The sequence below is a fragment of the Lycium ferocissimum genome, chromosome 4 (assembly GCF_029784015.1).
Source record: "Lycium ferocissimum isolate CSIRO_LF1 chromosome 4, AGI_CSIRO_Lferr_CH_V1, whole genome shotgun sequence".
NCBI lineage: Eukaryota > Viridiplantae > Streptophyta > Magnoliopsida > Solanales > Solanaceae > Lycium > Lycium ferocissimum.
Window position 1 is genome coordinate 52,077,453 of NC_081345.1, and position 13,809 is coordinate 52,091,261.

Genomic DNA, 13,809 nt, shown 5'->3' on the forward strand with positions numbered 1-13,809 from the left:
CCGTATAAGTGGTTGTATAACTCACGGTTATCCGAACTTTCTCTCGTTGATTCGTTTGACTTCCAATCCTCGTGGAACCTTCTTGGAACTTACATAACACTTCATTAACCATGTAATAGGCCCTATATCAGCCCCTCAATACATCACCAAATAAATATTAGCTCAATTATAGCGAAAACCTTTCCGAACACGACTTACATTTCACTTCCTTCAACAAACTCAATTTCACATATTCATATGACTTCAAAATCTTATAGTATGCACTTTAAGCTATATAATACTTCTCTTAATCTTGTAAGGATTTCATAATCACCTTAAGCTCACATTAGCCTATTCACAAGGCAACAAATTCAGAATTTTCGAGGTGTAACAGGCAAGCACCATTGTGGGCGATAGTGCATAAAAGTCAGACCCTTTGTTGGTCGAGGCATAGTATTTAGATTCTTCATTTACCTTATTCTGAAACTCTGCGAACTCAGGGAATATCCCGAATGGTTCTTCTTCCCCCTCAGCCTTTATATCAATGGGCTCCAACTCTTTCCCTTCCATATTCTGAGGACCTCCCTCTTCTTCTTCCGGTTCTTCCTCCTCGACTGGTTCAAAGGCTTCCTGTTAAGGTTCTGACTCCTCTTATGGGTCTGTCACCCAATGATCTGATCCAGCTCCTTGGCTTTCCCCCTTCCCCCTGGAGTCCCTTCTCTAGGAGTCATGGGCCTTCTCTCCAAAGGTATATAGTTCAGCACTAACTCCCTTACTTTCTCCGAGACATTCCCATAGTATTATTCTTGAGGTATGCCTCGGGTGGGTTCCCAACCATCTGCAGCAGTCGGTTCACCTCTTCAATTTTCCTCCTAATCTCTTGGAGATGCTTTTCCATTTGTAATACTTTGTCTCTCAGTATTTCTCTTTTGTCTCTCCTAGAGTCTGTGTCTCTTGTTCTCCTTAGTTTGCCATGGCAAGTCAACCTTTAATGCAGATGCATTCGGTAAGTTGAAGTTTTTGGTTTTTATTTTGATATGTAGTTTTAGATCATCGGATCAAATGTATTCAAGCCTTAATACATAATAACACACATAGCAAGTAGACATGTGAAACACGTAGCAAGCATTCATGTAATTTTAGTAGATATTTACACTACTCGTGTTCCTAAAACCTTTTTGAGTTAAGGCTATCCTAATCGATTGAAGCATGAAAGTGCCATTTGTGAAGGTAAACCATTGCCCCAAAAAATCATCATAGTATAATAATAAAATATCTTTCCCAAAGGGATTACAAAGATGATGAAAGCCAACAAGGGGCTCAATATAAAGCAGTAAATTAGCAAGATTCTCCTCTAGCGGCTGATGTCGAGGCCTGACTTGTCTTGGCCTTCTTCACTCTTCGAAGGATGGTCTGAATCTGTAGTCGTGCTTGGTACATCTCTATTCTGACTATCAGCGGTTCCATTTCCTCTAGAATCCGGGCTAAGTGTTCGTTTGTGCTTTCCAGACATTCTTTCAGACGATCTTCATCCTGGGCATTGTGGGAAGGTGCAGTCCTTGGGATAGGTGCCCAACCCAAATGTCCTTGCAGCCATTCATGGTACCCTAGGTCAAACCCCGGCTGTAACATCCCGTAAATCCGTATAGAGTGTGAAAGCATTGTATGAGTCCTTTAGAACCTTATATGTTGGGTTACGTGCATGACTTTGGGCTAAAGACCCAGAGGAGATGGTCGAAATGAAAATTCAACGTAGTTTCACGAAAGGAGGTTTGACGGTGGCCGTCCTTTGTACCGTCGATGCGTTCGACGCTCCGTCCTTTTCATCGTAGAAAGTAAGGAAGAGAAAGTTGCTCACTGAAAATTTCATGACTTTGATGGAGCAGATCGACGCTCCGTCGATCTGTTCGATGATCTGTCGTTTATACTATCGAATTGACCTAGCACGAAGACCATTTGACGGAGCAGATCGACGCTTCGTCGTTTGAACCGTCGATTATGCCTGACTGGCTGAAATTATATAAGTTGCAAAATTTTAGTTTTTCTTCCATTCTTTTCACTCTCAAAAACCCTAAGGATGAAAATATCTCTCTAGGGTTCCAACACTAAGGTAAGAACTTCTTAATCATTTATTATCAATCCTAACATCAAACCTGTGATTCTTAACATGATTCTTGTGACTAAGACCTAGGGTTTGCAACATAATTCTTCCTAAAGTGATTCAAGCTAGGGTTTAGGTGTTCTTCACTAGAAAAGTGAATTGTTAAACTTTGTTTAACATACTAAGGTATGCCTCTCTTTTAAAAACCTTATCATGGATATATGTTTTCTTCTCAAAAGTTCTTTATTGAATAAAAAGGTGAACTTCTCATGCAAAATCCTAATTCATGTCTTTGCTTGTGGTTGGTGTGCGTGAGGGGACAAGCCCACATTAAACCTTGATTGTATTATCCTCTATATACGTATATGAAATCATAATCATTTTCTTATAAGAGATGATCGGTGATGATGGTTAATTGTTGGTATTGATGACTTTACAAAGAAACTAAGACAAAGGAATCTTGTTTAAAAGAAGCGGAAACGTTTTCAAGATTATCTATGAAATTATGGATTTTCGTAATGGCATAATGAACTTTAATTCTATTTGATGGTGTGACTACTTTGAGATAAATTATGAATCGGCTTCTATGCTATGGACTTTGTTGTTGTGTTTGGCCTAGCTACTCGGGAGGAAAGGTAGCCACTATGGATCCTAGTGTGATAATGCCTAACCATTCGGGAGGAAAAGTGGCCACTTTCGGGTTCGCTATCTAGGGTGTGATTATGCCTAGCTATTCCGGAGAAAGGATAGCCACCGTTGAATTTCATATTCCGGTGTGTGCTTTGTGACAAGGGAACCTCGGTCACCCCCGATGTGCTTGATTCTTGGCCTATATTGGCATGTGTGATATTCTTATTTTCTCATGGAATTGTTTTTGTTAATTATGATTAATTGAAAGGCATGTTTGAAGTTGTACCTTGACAAGAGGCCTTATAATCGGTTTTGATAATTCTTATTGAGATACATAAATTGAATAACTATTCTTACATTGGTTTCACATGATTTTCGGGGTGACTGATTTCTTTATGTATTATTGTACTTTATTTTCATATTATTGGTTGTCCGAGGCACTCTGTTTGAGTACGAAGTACTCTGGCATACCATTGTTGTTTTTTATGGTATATTAGGTAACAGAGAAGAGCAGGTTCTTGATACTCCAGGCGTTTAGGAAGGACTTGGTGTTGCTTCTAATTTGGTGAGCCCACACATTCATTCGTGGGATGCCCTATTTATTTATTTATTCATTATATTAGTTTTCTGGGCTGCGTCCCGTCGAGTCAGACTATTATTCCTTTATCTTAGAAGCTCCCTAGTATACATTTGTGGGTAGTTGTTGAGTTATTGATTAACTCTTGGGCACGTTGTTACGTTCGACTAAGTATTTGATTAATAAAGACTTTCGCTAATTTAATTCTTATATTCATGATCTGTTTGCATTTATTTTATTAAACTGTGGGAGGCGAATGTTGAACCTGGCGGGTTCAAGTGTTATTATTACATCATTTAGGTTCTTCTGATGTTGTTCATGACATCGGATGCCGGTCACGTCTAGGATGGGTTTTGGGGCGTGACACCGGTTAATGGCACAAAAGGATAACTCTTACCACGGACCACCACATTTTTTGATATGAAGTCAAGGAACATCCACTGAATCCTACCCTCAGTCAGTTCTTCAAAAAAACCAGCCCATGCCCCTTTGGACATGTAACCAAGATTTGGAAAATAGTTTGTGAGACGGTCTACCCTGTTGTGGTTGCTCAAGTATTGGACCTCCGTAGGCATGTTGATGTGTTTGATAATCCATCATTGTAACAACATACTACATCCTTGGAAGTATCGAAAACCATTCCGGCATTTGTCCAAAGCCCTGAAGATGTCTGCCAAAATGATGGGTGCCAAATCAAAGTACCTCGTCTGTTGGTCCTTAGTTATACCGTGGAAGAGGGCATGGGCTAAGTAGATCACTCGGGTGTCTATGGCCATCGAATCCCCCTGTGGAAATACCATAATGCCCAGTAAAGCTATGGAGAATGTCAAGGGTAACTTGACCTCCCACTCCCCCTTTCTTAAACTTTTCTGCAGTGCAAAGTATATCCCGTGGCATCTCCGAATCTCCGAATCTCTGATAAAAATCCCTAAAGGTTACCGTAGGTCCTCGCGCTCGGGGCGCCTCAGTTAGTGCAAGGAACTTCATGATTTGCCCGACCTTGGGCCTTTACGGAAATAACATGTGGTGATCTGGTTTGTGTCGTCTCCTTAGACAGGTTCCATTGGTGGCTATGGCATCTCTAATTTATTTTAACGTTGGAGTCATCTCAATTCCACTGAAGCGGAATAACATTTTCTTATCGTCCCAGTGTCCGGTTAATACCTCCATCAGTTTCGGACGACCCTTCATGGTCATGATAGTACGGCAAGTGACCTAAGGCGCAGCTAATTGTCTTCTTGTGAGCATCCCCTAACCACTCCCACCAAACCCTCAACAAATCCAGAGCCTCGATGATTATGTCAAAATGGATGCAACCTTCCATCTACAAAATAAAACATCGTTAGGATTTCGCCCCACCCCCCCAAGGTCAATGGTTCATCACATAGGTACTAAACATTCTTTCACATAGTACATAAATGAGATACGATGTTCTTCGAGTCATAGACCGTCCGGACATAGGGTGGTCTTCCTTAATGAGCTTTAGGTAGGTCTGAGATACCCAAAGCTCGTCTAGGTATGAATGTTCTAGTTTAGTAGGGATTTGACTTAGCTCTATCCTAGTTTTACTAGAGTTGGTTTTCACAAAAGACCGAAAACTCGAGCGGACAACTGGGGCTGAACCGTCAGGGCTGTTGGACCACCACGAACCAACCCCGCCTCATAATGGTTCCAAAAGAATTATTTAGTTTTTTAGTGAAGGTACAACCGCGTGCTCCACGAAGTCGGCTTTGGAACAAACTGTAAAATAAGTGCCTGGAGTGACGGAGTTATGATATGCATGCAATGACAATTGATATTTGCGGGAAAGTAAACACATAAGTAGTTAAGGCAAGTATACCCACATTATATTGGAACCCTTATGGTTAGAACCTTTAAGTCCCCAGCAGAGTCACCATCTGTTACGGTTCGCATTTTCGCGGGCGGGGTTAGCACTCGAAAAAGCTACTTCGAACTCGTTGGTGCTCTTTCGGACTTTGTTTTAAAAGAGTTGCCACCTAATTTTTAGGAAATTAGGAAAATCAGTTTTGAAGGGTTTATTCATACACCGTGAAAAATCCTTCTTAATCCAAAGTTCTGGTAAGGTTAAGTGATCCCTAGGAAAGGTGTTAGGCACCCTAGTATTAAGGATCCGTAATATACGGTTGACATTCGATTTTCAATGTGTGAGTATTTGCATGAACTGTTTATTTAGTGTTTGTTTCCTGCATAAAGATTTGTCATATTGCATATGATTTTGAAAAGAGTTGAATATATCCCCTGTATATACAGAGTATTTACGTTCGGATTTATGATATCTGGGTATAATTAATTCCTTTTATAGCTAAGGATAGTAGTTTTTCTTATAGTGAAAATAGAGAGTTCATTTATTCATTGGATTTGAGTAACCAAATTTTATCCATGCTTTACTCACATGTGGACCGGGTCAATCCGCCTAGTATGCTTTCAGAATATCCTTACCTAAAATATTATTATATAAGCGTAATTCCATTTTGTTTTGACTTTTAATAAAAAAGAACTTTTTGCATGTTTTCGTGTGATTGGTTTTTTAGGAAAAAAGGTGGATTAGGCCCGTGGTCAAAGAGTCTTATTATACTCATTTTTGAAACATACTTACATGTCTATTTTATAACTAAGTCCTAACTTTACCTTAAGGGATAAGAAAAACCATTTTTTGTATAAAAAAAAAAAGGGCCTGGTTCATTTATTGAAATTGTGGGCCTTAGCCCAGAAAATATTGACTGTTTTTATAAAGAAAGGCCCAGTGGGCTTTAAGACTAAAAGTGACTTTGTTTGGGTTTTCTTAAACAAACTACATGGACTGACTGGCCAACTCATTCCCTATTCCTAACTGTTTTGACACATAGGTTTTGGCCAAGTTTATTTGACTATAAATTTGCATAAAAATCAGGCGGGTATTTCTTTTAGCCTAAAAAGACCCTCTCATTATTTTTTGGTTTTAAATTACTAAGCCGAGTGGGTTTTAACCCAAAAACTGTTCAACGAATATTTATTTTCTTGAGAAAAATCAAGTGGGTTACAACCCAAAATATCAAAGTTGTTTACCAAAGCCCAGAACCAGAAAAGTACACTTTCAAATTGTTTTGAGAAGTAAGGCCTTTTGCCTAGTCTATTTTTCTCTAAATTTCCACACAAGTTATTTACCATTTTCGCATGTTTGAAATCTTTTCCAGCTTATTCAAATTGTAGCCTCTATCTCCCATTTTTGGATTTTTTTTTTAAAATCAGTACGCGTTCCCAAAGTTTAAAAACAAATCAGGTGCTAGAGTCAAACTAAACGGCATGTGTACCATTTTCCTAAGATGCCTAATTCATAATAAAGGGTTCCAATATATTTTATGGTTTTACAAATAACAAAATACAAAAAGAAACTAGATATAACTGCGGTATGATAAAAAAAATGAATGAAATGGGGTGTACCAAACCCCAACCATTTTCACCCATGGTTGGGCCTTCGTATAATTTTTACCCATGAGTGGGCCTTCAATATATTAGCTTCCTTTTCTTCTTTTTGGACCCAAAGACGTTTGAAGGGTATATTCCGCCGGGGCTCTAGCCCAACAAGGCGAAATGAGCTCTCTGCCCCGGTGGGCGTGCGGTGGATGTGGGGGGGGGGGGGGGGGGGGAGGGGAGGGGACAAAGGACTCCGATTAGTTTATATTTTTCTGTCCCTATCACACATATATGCAAAGTATGCCACTCCTTTACGAATCCTACTCTATGTGTGAATATACGACATAAATATACACAGTATATCTCATTTACCCGAAAGACCATCTGAAGCATATGTGTTCTATGTCCTCAAACTCAAACGTCCCAAATCAGGTGGTGGAAGGTCAAGTCATCACCCCCCTTTGATCCGAATGCCGCACAAGTTCCAGGAGGTTTCATGAACCTCCGGCATGGCTAGTCATCCGGGAAGGGTTCAAACTAGACCCCCTTTTACCTGACATGCATCTTAAACCACAACTCAAGAAAACACAGCTTCACATGCACCCCACATGGCCTAGGGCAAAACGAAATATACTTGATATACATATGTATGGAATAACTATCATCCTAAAAGCATAACTGAGACCAGTGAAGAGAAAACACAACTGAGGCATGAGACATAAGAAGTTTCTATGAGCACAACACAGCCCAGACTTAACTTATCCAAACAAATCACAACAAATTAATCAAAGATATCTCCAAGAAACTTGGGATCAAACAGATGAGATAAAGTATATAAGATCACAAACGGAAATAATCCTCTAAGTATAGTGTCATCATAACAAATTCAACATACATAAGGTGTATCTACAACTGCATAAACCTAACTCCCAAATGGCTTCTAACAGTTTATGGACACTTTAAGTGAATACTTGGTTATTTTCAAGACATTGCATTCCAAATCTAAATGATCTTTCTTATGAAAGCAAGATGAGTAGGTAGGTGCACATTACAGTCTTAACAGCTATGGCACAATCAAAACCAAGCAAGCACAGACTAGAGTCTTCCATTAGTATATATTTTCTCACAGAATATAATTCAAGCCAAATGGAACACTGGAGACCAAGTTAGGAACATCTGTAGAACCAACTGTCCAGGCCCTTTTAAGCCACTAAGTTTTAATATAGGGTACATGAATCCTAAGTCTAATCAGCCACACCCTTTCAAATGGCATAAGCAAGTAGGCAGATGGCAGTCTCAAAATGCATAAGGATCTCATGTTCTTCATTTTAAATGCCTTGACACTTCTCTTGATATTATCTTATTGGCAGGGAAATTTCAGTTGACTTAAAGGATGCATTTAATCTTAGCTGTGACAGTATTCTTAACCTTTATCTTCTTTTTGAAATTGACTAAGTGTCACAGATTTCAAACCTTACATGCACAGGAGGAAAACATCTTCATTTTAGTATATCTAGAATGAGACTAGCTTCATCTATTACATGATTCTTTGTATCAAGGTCCATATGATTTGATCCAGAATAATAAAAAAAAAAAAGATAGAAAGAAAGCATGTTTTTGTATTCAAAGAATCATATAGAAAAAATGGGCCAAATATACCCCTTCCCATTAATCTACCCTGCTGCCCTGATTACAATAGCACTATGGGTCTTCTTAGCCTTCAAGAATCACTTACTAAGGCTTTGGGTGAAAGGGAGGAAGCAGATCACTTTCAGAACATAGGTTGCAATCACAAACATACACATGATATACATAGTGTCCAAATTATAGACCTAATTTGCTAAAAGCTGTTATGTGTCACCAAATTCTTTTCACAAAGGGGAAGGGTTCCTCCATTTTTATTTATCAAGATAGGCAGTATCCAAAACAAAAAAAAAGGAACTTTCTTTTCCAGTTTTACTTACAGTTTCCAACTAGTCTAAACATCTCCCTAAGGCATAATGAGGCAGACACAACAGACAAAGCCAAATCAGGTCAATCAGGTCATTATAAATGCATAAGCAATCCATTTTCTTTAAGACTCAACAATTTCAACAGTGTGACAAGATGATCCCAAAGTGTAAAAGAATGAGACGCTATACCCCATAACTTGAGAGGGAGGCCATGACAACCTCTTATTTTGGAGAAAAGATAATTAGCTTGACCCTTTCTTAATGCTCTTCTAAGGTGTCTCTAAAAGACCTTCCCTGTCTAGTCAAGTGGTATCCAACCTCAAATCATCTAATCATGTCCTTTTATCACCCCTTTTTCAATCACACACTGAATGACATTGGACAGCTTACAAGTCAACAGTCAAATTGTTCCCCTCTTTTCATTCTTAACTACTATTTACCTTTATTCCATTTCTTCACACTTCTATCATGAGGCTTTTTTTTTCTGTCTGTACCTACCCCTTTTAAGCCTAGACAGTTACAAACAAAGGATTATCACTACTATACCAGTTGTTTTACACACATAGGAGAACAAAGAGAGTAATCATATTTCAAAGTAAAACCTTAATCTAAGTTGTTCAGAACTTGAGCAAATCAAAATCAAATTGCCTCTTTTCATTTTTTCTTTCAATATTTAGACTCACAAATTTGAACATTCATGACCTTCTACCAAATCTAGACTCACATATGGGTGAGGACAATCACATATTCAAGAGCAAGATATATCAGTCCTTTACCTTCATGACAGACTACTTTATTCTTCAAGTAAAACTAATAACAAAGCAATGTCAGCAAAGAGTCACAAACAAAAGAAACAAACCTCCCCTTTAACATTACCTTCATTTCAATCTTTGTCCCATACCCTTTTTAGCTTCAACATGACTAGATGGAAAAGTTGGCAGTTGTTCTACTAATTATTTAGTAACTATATCAATTCTAGTTGGCTTCAGATGAAGACCTGACCCTGTAGTCTCTATTACTTCCCCTATTTCCTTTACCTTCTCATTAGATTTTACACATTTAGGGGGATAAGTTACTACTAGATGTGGAGCCTATGATGTAGACTATTAGGTCAAGTCATGAATACCATGTGCATGAACAGACAAATTCACACAAGATAAAACAGCTTTGAGCAAATCAAGGAAAACAGGATTGACATTTTAGGTATCATGTTTACAACAGCTTCTAGGATCTCTGTCATGAATCATGGACACTTAGCACACACTTGTCACAAGTCACAGGTGATCACACACAGTCTATCTTAGGTGATGATACAAGCACAGTCATAGCCATGAACAGACAAGCAAACCATAAACCTGGGGCATGATCCTACTTCACTTTTGTTACATTATTAGACAACAAACAACAATTAGCTTGTGTTACCCTATTTTATTCTAAGTGTAAGATTATTTAAGAGGGAAGGAGCAATGGGACTCCCCACTATCACACTTAGAGATTTAGCACCAAAAAAATGCATATTCTTACCTGAACCTTCCTCTATTCATTTAATCCTAGAAAAGAAAACATCCGAGGCCATATCTAGAAGCACTGGTCAAATCCCAACAGCTCAGTTAAGATTTTTTTGCCAACAGACTTCACTTCACAACTAGAGTACTTCATGGTTGACTAGAAAATGGTTATGTTTAATTGTAATCACAGGCACACACTATCATCAATTCAACCAGGTCCAGCTACACTACACATGGACTGTTCACCTACCTTACCCCTTTTTTAAAGTTAAGCTGGATTAGTCACCTTTGTTCTATTCAAGATCATGCTCAATAAACCATCAATAATTCAAGAAGAAAGGCAAAGGAAACGGAAAGGGACCTGCCCAGCACCTCACTTACAACTTTACCAAGTCTCAGGATTTTATGAACAAACAAGACCAAAACAGTTCAACAGCCACCCTTCCTTTTTTAAAGAACTTTAACATAACATTTTCGCCTGCTCTTATTATGTTTTTACCAAATAGATCACACATTGAACACAGAAACCAACATATAAACATATAAACATAATCAACCTACAAATATATCCAATTTAAGCAGAATAAGCAAAATATTGAATGGTAAATAAAAATGAAATAAACAAAATTTAGATTTACCTTTTACATGCGCAGCCAAAGGAAGAATGGATTTGAGAGCCTCTGTGCTTCCAAATCAACAAACTCAGCCACACACGAAGAAAATACAAATGAGGACAAAATATTTCAACTAAAACCCAACACTTTGGTTTAGGTTTTCTAAAATTCCTTTTACTAGGGAGTCTTTCGAAAAAATTTAAGTTTTTTTCACTTCCCTTTTTCTAAAATTCTTTTTTATATTTCTTTCCTTCTATTTTTCCAGTTTTCAACCTTTTTTCTCAAAAACCAGACCTCTCTCTTGTGCAAAGATTGGGGTTCTATCCGAAGTTTAAAACGAAATCAACACAAGTAAATACACGGTCAGATCTGGCCCTCTTGGGTAGATCTGGCCTAATGAAAATGGACCAACAGCAAAATACCAACAAAAATAATCGTAAAAGCAACAAATAAAGACGATCTTGACAAAATATTGGAAAACAATATAGTAATGGGAAGATTTTACCATATTCGGGTAAAGTAGAGTATGAAAGTCAAGTGAACATTAGAACTTTCATCATTATAGGCATGCACTTACTGCGCATGTCAGCCCAGACCTGTGCACGCGCCATTTTTGGCATGAGAGAGGTGAGGATTTAAGGGGTGGCGGCTAGGGTTTCGCAGAAATGGTAAGAGAGAGAGAGAGAGAGAGAGAGAGAGAGAGAGAGAGAGGCGTGGGTAGGGTAGGAAAGGAAAGAAAAAAAAAAGAAATGAGGGTGGGGGGGGGGGGGGGGGGTGCGTCTGATATTCTTTTGAATTAAAGGATTTTGGGCCGGGTCACAGCCTGGTTTGGGTTGGACTTGGTCCAAATCCGTGTTTTAATTATTAAATGGCCTTCTTGTATGCACCAAGTGTATATATGCATATACCTTGTGTGTATATATATATATATATATATATATATATATATATATATATATATATGTATACTTGATGCATACACGTGCATATATATAAAACAAGTAATTTAGAGAAAACATTAAAATTGAAAAAGTATTAATTATATAAAAATTAGGCCGTAATTATTTTATTAAAATAGTTAAAGAAAAGTATTAATTATTTATGGGCCTAAAATGGCCTTTAATGGATTAACCAGTATAATTAAAACATTAAACTATATAATTAGCAAATAAAAAAATAAATTAACTGATTTATTGGAATTAAAACATTAACAGACTTATTTTGCTAAATAACTCTAATTTCTGTAAATCATGATTTGGATAATTTAATTATGGCCAAGGAAAAATATATTTATAAAAGATCAACTTGCAGTAATCACCAACCTAATTGAAACATTTATGGGCAATTATGCCTATTTTTGATAAATCCTGCAGATTACAAAAAAAAAAATCAGAAATTTAAAGGGTAAAAATGGTTAATTATCTAATTTACTTAAATTATTCAGACTTTCAAAGATTAAAAGGGAATGAAGTATTTAAAAATTTGATAATATTTAATACAACTAACTAAATAAAAATCCTCCTCCTTTTTTCTCTTTTTCTGGTTCAATTAAGTTTAGTAAAATCTTATAAAATATTTATAAAAACACTCATTAATTTCTAAATAAATTTATGATGCATGAAGATCTCCTTTATTAATTTAAGGGAAAAATATTAACCTAGACAATTTAATAAAAATCATTTAAGGCTTTAGAAATGCTCAACTCATTTATTTATTACTCGGGGACTCTGTGTGATTAAAGTATATTAGGGGAGGTCAAAAATTAGGTGCCAACAACAATTACCACACTCAGCCACAAAATCGAGTATATCTCTCTTCATGTGGCGCCACTAGTAATGCTGCCTCAAATCTCAATACATCTTAGTCGCTCCTGGATGAATGGAATATCGAGAGCTATAGGCGTCAGTCAAAATCAAATGAATCAAGTCACCAACACGAGGAACGTACACAAGTCCCTTAATCCTCAAAGTACCTTCAGAATCAATCATGGCCTCCTTGGCCTTACCTCTCAGAACCTTATCTCAAATCTTGCTTAACTGAGCATCCTTAAACTGATTAATCCTGATCTGATCTAACAAGGACGATCTCGCCTCCACACAAGCTAAAACTCTACGTGGAGCTGAAATATCAAGATGAACGAAACTGTTGGCTAGAGTCTGAACGCCATGGCCAACGGACGCTCGAAAACAACCAAATGGGATAAACTTCCCATACTCGTGGCCTTGCTACTCAAGTCATCAGCAACAATATTGGCTTTCCCTGGATGATAAAGAATAGAGATGTCATAGTCCTTCTGGAGCTCCATCCATCAGCGCTTCCTGGAATTAAGATCTCTCTGGGTAAACACGTGCTGAAGGCTATGAAGATCAGTGAAACCCTAATAATGGACACCATACAAGTAGTTCCTCCAGATCTTCAAAGCGAAGACCACTGCCAACAACTCCAAATCATGGGTAGGGTAATTCCTCTCATGGATCTTCAACTGACGGGAAGCATAGGTTATGACTCTACCCTCCTGCATCAAAACAACACCTAAACCCATACGGGATGCATGATAATAGATTGAGAAATCCTTACCCTTCACGGGTAATGCTAGAATCGGGGCTGAAGTCAAAAGGGTCTTGAGTTTTTAAAAGCTCTCCTCACAATTATCAGACCACTGGAAGGTAACATCTTTCTAAGTCAATCTGGTCAACGACGAAGCAATAGAAGCGAAATCCTTCACAAATCAGCGGTAGTAACTGGCCAAACCTACAAAACTACAGATCTCGATCACAGTAGTGGGCCTCACCCAATCCCTCACAGCCTCAATCTTCTGAGGATCAACCATGATCCCGTCCTTAGACATAACATAGCCCAAGAAAGCCACAGACAACCCAAGCACAGTGCGAATATGGCTCTCATGCTCCTCTCTACTCTTGGAATACACCAAGATGTCATCAATAAACACGATCACAAAGAACTCAAGAAATGGCCTAAAGATGCCATTCATCAAAGTCATGAATGCAGCCGGGGCGTTGGTAAGCACAAATGA